The sequence below is a fragment of the Diceros bicornis genome, chromosome 2, assembly GCF_020826845.1.
Source record: "Diceros bicornis minor isolate mBicDic1 chromosome 2, mDicBic1.mat.cur, whole genome shotgun sequence".
NCBI lineage: Eukaryota > Metazoa > Chordata > Mammalia > Perissodactyla > Rhinocerotidae > Diceros > Diceros bicornis.
The window spans coordinates 81,580,125-81,593,100 of record NC_080741.1 but is presented as its reverse complement, the minus strand read 5'-3'; the positions used below and the strand labels follow the sequence as shown (position 1 = coordinate 81,593,100).

Genomic DNA, 12,976 nt, shown 5'->3' with positions numbered 1-12,976 from the left:
TCTTTTTTCCTAAGCTAAGAAGCCATTCAACAAATAATGGCCAAGAGTCTTCTACACACCAAGCACTCTTGCTGGGGATACATCAGTGAACACAGGGCCAGCTCTTTCACTGTAGTGAAGGAATATCATGTAATAGATTTTAGCCAGATTAACAGAACAAACAGTAAATCTGTGCATAATGAAGCAGAGGAGAATAAAAGGACTGGGCAATTAAGGGGTGCACGGCCTACTTCTCACTCCCCCTTATACTCTTCGTGGAGGACACCTGATGGGGTGAGTGTGCGCTCTCCAGCAGCTCTGGGAAGTGTCCAGCAGAAGTCTCCACGGCAAAGCTGGCCTCCCACAAAAGGAGAGGAGCCCTTGCGAGAAAAACAACTCTGGGGAGACATACCAGAAAACTCCTCCTTCTCAACATGCATTTTGGTCTCTGGAGTTTCCCCTAAAAATAGATCTCTAAAGCGACAGAATATTTAATGGTTAGAGTCAGAAAATGATCGCTTTCCTTTTTGGATATTTCCTTTTGTTCATGCCATTTTATCTTCTTAGACAATTTTAAAGCTGACAACTATTAACATGACAACTGGGAATGGGTTCTCCTCTTCTGTCATTTTTCAGCTCAGATACAATTTTGTTCCTCAAAAGTTCTATAAATCTAATTTTAAAAACAGAATGTATTTTAAAACTGATCTTTTACAATATAATGTTCTATGAAATCCCTTGAATTAGCAGTGTTCGCTGAATTAATATCATAGTAGAAACATTTCATGGTATAGAGCTCTATAAATATCTTTGAATAAGTAATGTTCATCAAATAAATACCAGAGTAAAACAAATTTAAGCATACTGTATCTACATTTTCCCTTCTATCATTTGAGTTAAAGATAACATATGTGTTTATGGACATGAATATAGGCATTTAGATTTAGCATCTTATAAACATTTATATTTATAATGTTATGTTATATAGCCAAATTTCAGATAAACAATATTAAATAAGGACCTCAAGTAAACGGATTATTCACTTTTAGAAGAAAGTTCAACTGTGGTATACATTTAGCTTATGAGTTCATGTGAGAAATATATTCACAAAAAAACCACATAATTTATACACATTCTTGCACATGTATACACACAGAGTCAAGCAGTTTTGGACACGTGCAGTTTGCAATGCTTATGAGAAGTCCAAGCAGAGCTATCAAATACTCAGTTGGATATAGGAGTCACTAGTATATACATATGGCAATTAAAGCCACATTTCTAGATAGAGGCACCAAGAGAATGAGTGCAAACAGAGAAGACAAGACCAAGACTTCACTCTGCCTCTGGTTCCATCCCCCAGGGTCAACCCCAGAGGAATTATAGAGGGAAAGATGGAAGGAGAACTTGGAGAACGTTTTCTCCAAGAATGGAATAGGACAGTCCCGCCTTGAATCCTTCTGTGTGTTAGGGAGTGGAGAGGCCAGGTTGGAGGGTGAGAATAAAAACAGGAAGGCAGATGTTAGAATTCTGCTCTCACTTTTCATCCACTCTTGCCTTGGGACGTCAGTGTGCTGCTTCTACACAGGGAGCAATTCCTCAATTCCTCCTCCTCCTTACCTTGTTCTTGCTAACATGACACAGAGTTGTCCCTTAGACCTCAGCTGCAAGTGAGGCTTTGTGAAAAACAGGTGAGGACCACTAACCTTGGGGAGGCTTTTGCCCTCCCTCCATCCCAAATCTGAAGAGTTGGTAGAGTTTGGTGTCAACTCACACAGTCTAATTTTGAAGCGTATTATTTTCATCAATTCGCATAAATTATTTTTATATTAATAATATTGAATCTCCGTTTTATTTCCCCTACTTTATGTTCTGTCTGTAATGTCTTTTTTTCTGAAAAAAATTACATAGTTATGTCTGTATTATTTCATTGTGATATTCTAAATTGTATTCATGTGTAGAAGGCCATTTCTATTCAGAAATTAAATCATTTCTCATGTGTACCTCCTACAATACAGTTTTGTTTCCATTTTATGCATTTAAATCTTTAATCCATTTGAGATATATTTTGGCACAAAGCGGGGGTTCAGACAGAGACTGCATTTTTTTCCCATACAGCTGCCAACTTTCCCAGAACCATTTGAAAATACTCTATTCTCCACTTTCTTAGAAGATGTTTGCTTTATCAAACCTCATGTTCCAATATATACTAGAATTTCTACTTAGTCTCACTGACTGCATCTGTTTTCCTGTGTACCTACAACACTGCTTTAGTGATTACATCTCTTAGTATTTCTACATTCATGGCTGGAACGAAGGTCCAGCCTCATTATTATATTTATCTTAAAAAGTTTTAGTTATTTCCACCCGTATTTGTTTCCAAACGTATCGTCAAGTTTCTGAAAAATAATTTTGAGGTTCTGATTAGAATTTTATTACACTCATTTGGAAAGAATTAACAGTCTGGACCATGGTTAACAATAGTTAACTGGTACAGCAGAATCACAAGTCAATTAGAACAGACAAGAAAAGTACCAGCCTGATGCAGTTACCTCTGTCTTCCTTGATATCTCTCAATGAAGTGATGTTGTTTTCCTCACAGCTGCTTCACGTTTCTTTTTAGGATAACCCTCTTTATTTTACATTTTTAAAGAGTTTGCTACTTTGCCCTCATATCTTCTGCTTGTTTCTTCTAATGAATTTTGTGTATTTACCTTATGTCTAGTTAGTTCCTTGCTGTCTCATTAACTCTAAGTGTTCTCTACTTAATTCTCCTAGCTTTCTTAGATTTATGTCTTTTTCTTTTAAATTAAAAAAAGCTTCAATTTCACATTTTATTTCTTTAACCAGAACTTCTAGAACAATGTTAAATATCACGTAGACTTTTTTTTTATTGATGTTTTAATAGCTTATAACATTGTGAAATTTTGGGTTGTACATTTTTGTTTGTCCATCACCATATATATGTCTCCCTTCACCCCTTGTGCCCACTCCCTACCCCCATTGGCCCTGGTAACCACAATACAGTTTTCTCTGTCCATGTGTTGGCTTATATTCCACATATGAGTGAGATCATACAGTGTTCGTCTTTCTCTTTCTCGCTTATTTCACTTCACATAATACCCTCCACGTATACTTTGAAATACAAACACAGGGATACAACTGGAGCTGGGAACTTTCCATCGAATAGAAAAGGAGAAGGAAAGGGAACTAAGACTGCTCAAGGAAAATATCACAGATCACTCAGCCAGCTGGAGCTTAAACTTGCTGCTCCTAATCCAGCCTCTAACCGGATGAAGGAAGCCAATCTCTACACTGTTCTTCAATCCAGCAATTTGGGAATCACTCCAGAATCTTTATATCTACCGACTTCTAATTTATCATCAATTTTTGTTTACTGTTACTTCCTAAATATTCTCCTTCTGAACTATGAGGATTTAGAGCAGATCCTCAAAATATATAATCAAAATTATTACAACAGCTTCCTAACCAGTTTCACTAACTCCAGACAAATTTCTCGTCACTTTACATGTTGCCACTGTAGCATTCGTGCTAAAAAAAACACCTAACCTGTCATGTCAATCTCTTGCTTAAAATCCTCAGTGGTACTCAAACACATCCAGAATATACACATCCAGAGTTCTCTAAGATCAGACTCTTATTTATCTCTTAAATCTCAGTTTCTCAATTCCTTCCCCTCCTTACCTTGTTCTTGCCACAATAAATTTCTTGCACTTTCATGAAGACATGTGCTCTGTCATAGCTACCCCTCTCAACACGCTTTTTCCTCTTCCTGGAATGCGCTCTGTGACTCTTCTCTATTTTCCAATAACTTGTTTTTAGAGACTTGGGTTAAGCATCATCATAACAGAAATATTTCCAGAAATCCTCCAGTCTGTGTTAACTGCTCCTCTTCAGAGCTCCCACAATACCTTCACTATCCCTTGGTCATAACATTTATCACACTAGATAAGAAACTTTAGACTGGGATTCTCTCTCCCTGTCTCCCTGTCTCTCTCTCTCCCCCATACTGTGTAGGGCTTTGCCTAACAGAATTATTCTCAAAAAATGTTTTGCTATTAAATGTGATTCTCAGTAGAATAGGTCGCAAAACTTGAGCTAAAGCAAGAGCAGAAACATGCTGAGAATCTGAACCAGAAACACCAAGAATATGATCAAGTATAACCATGTTGAGTTAGTAATACTATCCTAGACTTCAATTTGGATAAAAATGAAGAATTCTGGAGGATAAAGCCATGTTATAAAATTAGGCAAATATGGGGCCGGCCCCGTGGCTTAGCGGTTAAGTGCGCACGCTCCGCTACTGGCGGCCCGGGTTCGGATCCCAGGCGCGCACCGACACACCGCTTCTCCGGCCATGCTGAGGCCGCGTCCCACATACAGCAACTAGAAGGAAGTGCAGCTATGACATACAACTGTCTACTGGGGCTTTGGGGGAAAAAAAAATAAAGAAGTAAAATTAGGCAAATATGCTTGTACAACCACAGAGATGGGAAATCCCAAGAAGAAACCCAGCATATTCTTCTATATACGTTTAAAAAGCAGCAGTTAAAAGTTAAAATATAAGCTAAACCTTATACTTACATGAATTCACCTTGCCCTACTCTAAATTCCTTTCTTCTAGGTCAATGGCTATTTGAATCAATAACATTTTGTTTAATGTTTACTACAGACTAGACACTAAAAATATAAGATAAAAAGGGGAGTCCTGACATCAATAAACTCTAATAGAAAAGATGGAGAAATGGGAAATATTAATATCTGAGACATATTTCAAGATATTCTGACTTTTGAGGATACGTGGAAGTTTTAAAAGCCCAAACGGGAGCAGAAAATCATATTGGGAATAAGAAACATGGAACACCAAAGTTTATTTTCCTTCTCTTTTTCAGTTTTCAATAGGAATTTAACCTCCCTTTTCCATCTTTAGTGCCTAGCACGGGGCCTAATATGTACAAGACATCAGTAAGTTCCACTGAATAAATCCATAAATAATTGTTCAAGTTGTTTTTTCTATTTTGATCGTATTACTCTTGAGATACATGGTACAATGGCCCAGATATTGAGAGACATGGTGCAGAAATTACTGAACAGTATGCTGTAATTTTTTTACTACTAACAATTAAAACACCAAAATTTTGGGGGCCCGCCCGGTGGTGTAGCGATTAAGTGCGCGCGCTCCGCTGCTGGCGGCCCAGCTTCGGATCCCGGGCGCGCACCGATGCCCCGCTTGTCACAGGCCATGCTGTGGCGGCGTCCCATATAAAGTGGAGGAAAATGGGCACAGATGTTAGCCCAGGGCCGGTCTTCCTCAGCAAAAAGAGGAGGATTGGCATGGATGCTAGCTCAGGGCTGATCTTCCTCACAAAAAAAAAACAAAGGCTCAAAAAAGAAATAGCCAAAATTTTAATTTCCTTCACGTAAAATTTAGTGAATTCTTATATGCCTTCTTGAGTAACAAAGAAAATGATGGAGTTAGCACTAGTGCTTTGGAACTGGCACATAACTGCGAATACATGAACACAAACGTCTTCCACACGTTACCAAAGTTCAAAACTCACTGATTTGCACCATTTCATCATTATTTTAACTCATTTCCGTGTCTCCAGTTTTTCCTCAAACAGCCCTTGCATCTTATTCTTCTGTATTTTTCTTTATGCTGTTTTTTCTTCTTTTTGAAATGTTGTTCCTGCCCAAGTGACTTGGTGAATTGCTACTCATCCTTAAAGGTTCAACTCAAATGTCACTTCTCTGTGAAACTTGTCTTCCTTCTTGCCCGAATAACATTTTATACTGCCTCTAGTGTAGGAGCAATTATCTCAAAACCACATTAAGTATTTGTCCACCTGTCTTATTATTCTTCGAGGACAGAGAAACAAAGTCTAGCACAAAGGTGAAAGCGTTAGCGCTTTCTAAAGCTCTGACGAATAAGAAGTCTAAAAAAACGCTTAGGACACTTAGATCAACCACCTTCTGATGCTTGTCTGAATGCCTGCTGCAACATGTTCATGCAGTTATCCAAACTCGTCTTCAAATATTGGTTACTCACTCCTTCTTGAGACAGCTCCTCCCATAGTTGTGCAGTTTTGAATAATTTTACTCATTTCAACCAAAACGTTTCATGTTGTCTTTTTTTCCTAACGTAACCTTTGGACCAGTGGAGTAAGTTGAACTCTTCCAAATGGATACCTTTAAATACGTAAAGGCAATGGCATATATGCCACTAAAGTCTAATTCTACTCTCATCTATAATTTCTAAATTAAAATCATTGATCATATTTCTCTAATTGAAACAAAAACTATAAAGCAAATTTAACTATTAAATAAGGCAATTATAAATCTACCAATTTGAGTAATTTATATATTGTACAAGATTTCTCGTAGCATCTAAACTGAACTAGACCCCGGGAACGTGGAGTGTGGTTCAGAGGAAACATACCTCTCCTAATATGGAAAATTATAACTATTTCCACGTTCTTCCAGACACTAAAATTCAACTTAATCACATATGACCAACAGGAAACACTAACCACATCATTTTGCTTTCAGTTAAAAAAAGCAGTTTTAGATGAAGGAGTGAAAATACCAAACATCAAATTTTAACTGCGAGTCTCAAAAAGATTATAAGACAAGTTTTGTTTTTCCATGGTTTTTTCCTACATTTTATACCAAAGTATCTGAAAATTTTGCAAATGACAACTCTTGCTTTTGCCTGCCTTTAAATGACTGAATGGATTTAACTTTCAATGTTTTATAAACAAACAAATCTTTTCTTCAAGTAGTTCCAAGAAAAACATTATGGATCCTCAAAACATCGGGACTGTTGGCTCCATCACTCTCGAAAGCACTTCCACCAAGTATTCTCACTGGTCACCCAGCTGCCTCCTTCGTCTCTGCTCCGATATCACTGTGTGTGTCACTCAGACTGACCCTGACTACTAGATTCTAAATCGTCACCCACTCCACCCCAACCATGCAGGTCTGACACCTTTCACCCTGTTCTACTGTTTCCCCATCACCACTATCACCTTCTAAATATATACAGGTTTACTTCATGTATATACTGAATTACTCACCCAGACCACACAGATGGTCAGTATATTCTTTGCTAAACCTTGTCAAAAAATTCCTAAACAATCAGAGGGTATTTTTCTATTTTTCAATTTACCATAATAAAAGCCTAGAGTATTGAACAACTAAAGCCCACACTTGTATTGTTTATCAAATTGCCTTAATTGGAAACAATGAAAAAAGGAAAAGAAATGTGAGTATCTTGCGCTGACAATCAGAGTAAGTAACCTAGAAATTTGAAATAAATTATGTGTAGTTATTTCAGGAATCATGAAATTTTTTAGATAATTGGTCACCCGTAAGCAGTTTACATGACTCCGGACTGTTACAGAATAGCAGAACAAATTATTACTAATGATCGCTTAGTGGTGTGCATTCAACTCTATCAATAACCAGCGTAGGTCTGGGTGTGTGTCACACGTACCTTAGCAGGCATAAGCGAAGGGCACAGAGACCACAACTGACGCAGCGCAGCGAGATAATCACACAATGTTGTTTCCGAACACTACCATGCTTTCTTTGAAACCAGGTCTGCATCTTATCAAGTTTCCTCTCTCTCTCTTGTTTTATCTTCATGATTATCCAGTGTGCCAAGGAGGAAAGACAGACTTCCTAAGGAAATAAGGCAACTTAAATAATGGCCAATCGGGAGTCACGCACCATACCACGGTTTGATATAACTGCAATTCTTACTGGCAGCACAGTGGCATGAAATGAATACATAAGGCTTCTCTCTACAGAGATTTCTTTTTTACAATCAAGAAGAATTTATTTTTTTGTCAAAGTTATATGCAAGTCTTAAAAAAGCAGTATTTTCGAACATTATGCAATATTCTCTGAAAGGATACTCTGGATTAAAAAGAAAGATGATTAAATGTCAATATTTACGTATTCCTTTAAATGTGTATAATGTCTTAATACACATGATCTCATTTATTCTTTACACTGATTTTACATGTCAGGTAGACTCCCTGGATCTGCATTATCCTCGTGATACAATATTCAGACAACACCAGGGAAACAGAAACCATGAAAGATCTGGCAGGGTTCTTCTTCCTTGTCCTGTGTTGGCTTTCACTTTTTACTTTCTGCCAGCAGTTAAAGTCATGTGAATAAGTAATTAAACTAAGTTGATTTAATGATCTTCAAAACCTACAAGTTGGAAGACTTCCTCTATCAAAATTGTTGAATTAGCATTAATAATTTAGAAATCTTTGCTACAAGTCGTATGCACTTTGATACTGTACATCTCAGAACTCTCCAAAATGATCATAGACACCTGAGAGCAGCAAGCAAAATACTTGGGAGCCTAAATCCCCGACACTCCTGACTACTGAGTTGCAGTCTTTGATGTCCTCTGGCTCACTAAAAGAAAGTGCTTGGGGCTTCCCATATGCAAGTCAGCTGTGTTACAATGAACCATCCACCGCTCAGTACGTAACTGCTTTTTACATAATACTGACACACCAAATACCAACAATGATTGTTTTTTAAAAAGAGGAAACATGTAAATACAACCCATACTAAAGCAGATCAATAAATATGAAGATCTCAGAAATAAAAAGACAAGCTATATTCTATGGTACATTTACACATCATGCTTTTTTTTTTTCTCGTGAGGAAGATCAGTCCTGAGCTAACATCCGATGCCAATCCTCTTCTTTTTTTTTTTTGTTTGCTGAGGAAGATTGGCCCTGGGCTAACATCCGTGCCCATCTTCCTCTGCTTTATATGGGACGCTGCCACAGCACAGCTTGACAAGCGGTGCGTCGGTGTGCGCCAGGGATCCGAACCTGTGAACCCTCCGGCCACCGAAGCGGAGCGCCTGCACCTAACCGCTGCGTGCCCAGGGCCGGCCCCTTACACGTCATGCTTTTATGCTGACGTTTTCAATTGTACAAAGGTTTTAAAATAAGCAAGATTTGATGCTTGCAATTTCAAAAATCAGCTTAGGAAGAAATGTAAACATTTAAGGGACGCAGTTAGATTATTTCTTTCCTCCTTATAATTCACATCGATTGTGATCGAGGAGACTCTTTTCAGTGATTATGAGTATATGTTATACCAAATACCCATATGATGTAATAGGGTGAATGACAGAGAAAGGGTCACACCGTTTCACATAACAGAATCTTTCATATAATGTCCAACATTACAGCATATCTCACCATCTTACAAAAAACTCAATGGCCAAATGATATTCTCACGAGAGGATTTGTTTTTTATTTTTTAACAGGAAATACAATCAGTTATCTCTGGAGGAAATTCAAACAAGGACACTTCGTTAAGGACATTCCCTCAATTTTCATGCAAATCAAAAAAACTCAAAGTAGATATTTAAAGCATAAGATTTCCAAAGTGAAGTAAGGCCATTTTAAAAATCTTAGAAGTCACAAACCTGAGTAATAATGTATATATCTGGCTTGCATAACTGCATGTAATATAACATATATTATATATGATTGATGAGAGGAAATCAAATAATAAAACAATGAAAAGAAATCTTGATTGATTCCAAATCTTTCAAATGTATTAAACTTAGGATGTCCAGAAATATTGTTTGAAACATTTGTATTCTACACTGCACATTAAGTTACCTACGGCAATAAATCATGTATGGCTGGTGATGTGATTCATAAGCTTGGCAGCAGAGTTCAGAGGCAATGTATCAGAAACAGACTGCCACACCTTAAACAAGAAAATGACATTAAAGAATTAGCCAATTCTTCCAGTGATGTAAAAATCACACGTCAAAGCCAGAATAAGTTCGTATCCAGCTTTACAGAGTATTGACAAAAATTAAAAAAACACTTTAAAAATACATATTTGTAATCATTTATATATTTAAGTTTTTCACATCTCAAAGAGCATTTTTATAATTTTATTTATTTATTTTCTCCCCCAAGGCCCCAGTAGACAGTTGTATGTCATAGCTGCACACCCTTCTAGTTGCTGTATGTGGGACACGGCATCAGCATGGCCGGAGAAGCGGTGCGTCGGTGCACGCCCGGGATCCGAACCCCGGCCGCCAGCAGCGGAGCGCGTGCACTTAACCGCTAAGCCACGGGGCAGGCCCCACAAAGAGCATTTTCAGATTCATGACTTGTGCCCAGGAGCGTCTGCTCTCTGCATGTGGTTCCTCAAGGGACAATTCAGTTTAAATAAATATGCAAGAAGTCACCTTCAACATAAAGTGTTAGGCATGTGAACCGATCCAAACGTTTCATAGGTATCAAATTACTTTATATAGAGATTCATATTACTCATTCTTTTAACTGTATAATTTGGGATAGAATTATACATTCTCATTTTTTAGCAATTTAAGATTCTGCAAAAAAGTGAAGCTGCCACATCTACAAACAGTGATGTAACATTTGGTGGGAGAAAGGGAGTGAGCAAGGGGGAGTTGTGAATTGAGATTATTTCCAAATCGTCATCTTCCAATTTCAACAATTTAGCAAAAATTCAACATTAGAACTGAAAAACAGTCTAACAGTTTTCCCACGATGTACTCAAGGTGCGGTAATTCTTTTGAAGCTGATCTTTCTTGCTAAGTAAATGCTGTATTTCTGACTTATATTGAAAAACAGGCTGTTGTCAACAATGGTTACATTAGCCTGGAAGGCGATAATGAGAGTCACTTCATTCCACCTACTGCTTCCAGTGAGAGTAGCACATACTCTGGATAGACCAACTACTGCCCGTTCTACCTCTAATTTCCAAATGAGGTAATTTTGTAAACAACCTTGTTGATATCTCCAAAATTGATACCTTGGGTATCTGTCAAAATATATATGAATTTCAAGGCTCTCCATTACGTCAAAATTAAGGGTTTTCTATAGAGAGATTATATTATTTTTTCATGTTCAAGAAGAGAATTAAACTAATTTTTTCTGAAAAGCTCTGTTGCCAAATTCTTACATTTCACCTCCTCTTTGAATCTTCTTCAGTTACTCAACTTTAAGCACAAAAACGTTTTATGCATACAATTTATCAGCAGATGTTTATCGGCCACCTACTATATACCACAGCATACAACGCAAATATATACCTGAAGAATTTTAAGGCATCATTCACTAACTTCAACAAAAATGCTGCATTTGTGATAAGACACTACTGACCACTTTGGCCACCGAACTATATTATAATTTCCTGAAGGTCAGGTCTTCATTTGAAATTCTTCACTGTGCTTAGAGGACAAGCACATAACAGGTGCTCAGTAACTGCACGCTGAATTGCACTAAATGTCAACACGTAACCTTTAAGAAAATGCCATCACTTTCTCCCATCAGGGAAAAGGGCAAATGTGACAAAATGCGTCAATAACAAACTGTGGAAAGAGGGGATTTTTTAAGGACTTCACTCTAAATTTACCTTCACTTTTCACAAGTGAATCTGGGGATCTGTTTCTGGTAAGTTGTCAAAATTTACTTCAGTATCTATTAATAGGGTTTGGATATTATGGCTTTGCAAATGTAAATATCCTGCATTGTAATGATTACAAAAGAAGGTTTGGGGGACATTTACCTGAGTCATCGTGGCACAGATTAACAATGAAGAAGTATTTTAGGAATCTTATATGAAAATATTATTATATAATATTCATTTTTACTCTCATATGAAACTATTTCATTTCAAATTATTTATACTCGTTTTGAGAGACCCTACCATGCCATGCTTTCCTCCAGCAACTGCCTCATTTCTTTTCTTCCCTTCAAAGTGACACTTGTGCAAAGAACTCTTTGCACACCACTGTCTTCATTTCCTCGTCTAACTTCTCTTCATCTCCTTCCCCAAGGGCTTCTCTCCATTCCACTTGACCTAAATGGCTCTAGAGGTGGCCAAGGTTCTTGCCCTTCGTGATCCCTCATCCTGGAACACCTTCTCTGAGACATGTGCATGGCTCTCTCCCTCACTTTCTGCACCACACCTTTCGTGGAAAAGCTACCCTGACCACAATATTTAAATCATCTCCTCCCTGCACTGTCTGGCACCTTTTCCCTGCTTGATTTTCCTTCATAAACTTATAACCACATGAAATATTTTATATTTTACTTAATTTTTTTGCGCTAGTAGAAACTTCATTTTACTCACCGACCTGAGGTTTACATAATAAATTACATAATACTCCTGCTGTGCACTAAAAACCCTTCTATAGTGAAGCTCCAAACCCTCTGGTCTTTCAACCTTTTCCAGAGAGAGCTGGAAAAGTCGGCTGCATAACTGGGGGGAGGAGGGAAATGAAGTCTGTAAAAGGCCTCCTTGACAAGCTGCAAACCCCACCAAATGTCCCAGGATAAACAGGGACGCGGAGCAGGTGACTCCCCTCTGCCCCCATCCCCCGGCGCCCAGGGGGCGTCTAAGGCCGAGGCAGAGCGAGCGGGGCGCAGGGCGCGGGGTTCTGGGCGCTGCCCGGGCCACGCGGGGGGTGCGGCCGGGCCTTACCTGCTCCCCGAAGTCGATGGCTCTGTTGGTGACGCCCAGGGGCGCCAGGAACCGGATCAGGGGCCCGTAGTGCGTAAGCGCCGGGAATTTCACCATCGTCCCCGCCGCGGGCTGACCCCGCACACATGTGCCGCCGCGAGGGGACTCTGCCGGGAGGCGCGGGGCGAGCGGGACGAGCGGGGCGCGGGCGGACAGGGGCCGGGCCGGCGGGGCCTCGGGGCGGCTGCGGCGCCCTCTCCAAGCGCGGCTGCTCCAGCAGGAGCGCCGCGAGCTCCAGTCCATCCCCGCTGCCCTCCCACACGACAGAGACCTGCTGGCGCGGGCGGCAGAAGATGCTGTTGACAGCAGCTCTGGGGCCTGGAAATAAATCACTGTGCGCAGGAGGCGCCGCCGTCGCAGCTCTAAGTAAAATAAGGAAACCTATTTTACTTAATTTGTTTATCTGTCTCACCAAACATTATAA

General features: G+C 39.2%; 1 long non-coding RNA gene across 1 annotated transcript in view; it reads right to left on the bottom strand.

The window, feature by feature from the left end:
* Positions 1 to 12,562, bottom strand: part of LOC131419083 (uncharacterized) — a 33,989-nt gene extending 21,427 nt beyond the window's left edge. Inside the window, exon 1 of the long non-coding RNA XR_009223138.1 lies at positions 12,514 to 12,562. This is a non-coding gene — a long non-coding RNA (uncharacterized LOC131419083). The remainder of the gene's footprint in view (positions 1 to 12,513) is intronic.
* Between the last annotated feature and the right edge of the window lie 414 nt (positions 12,563 to 12,976).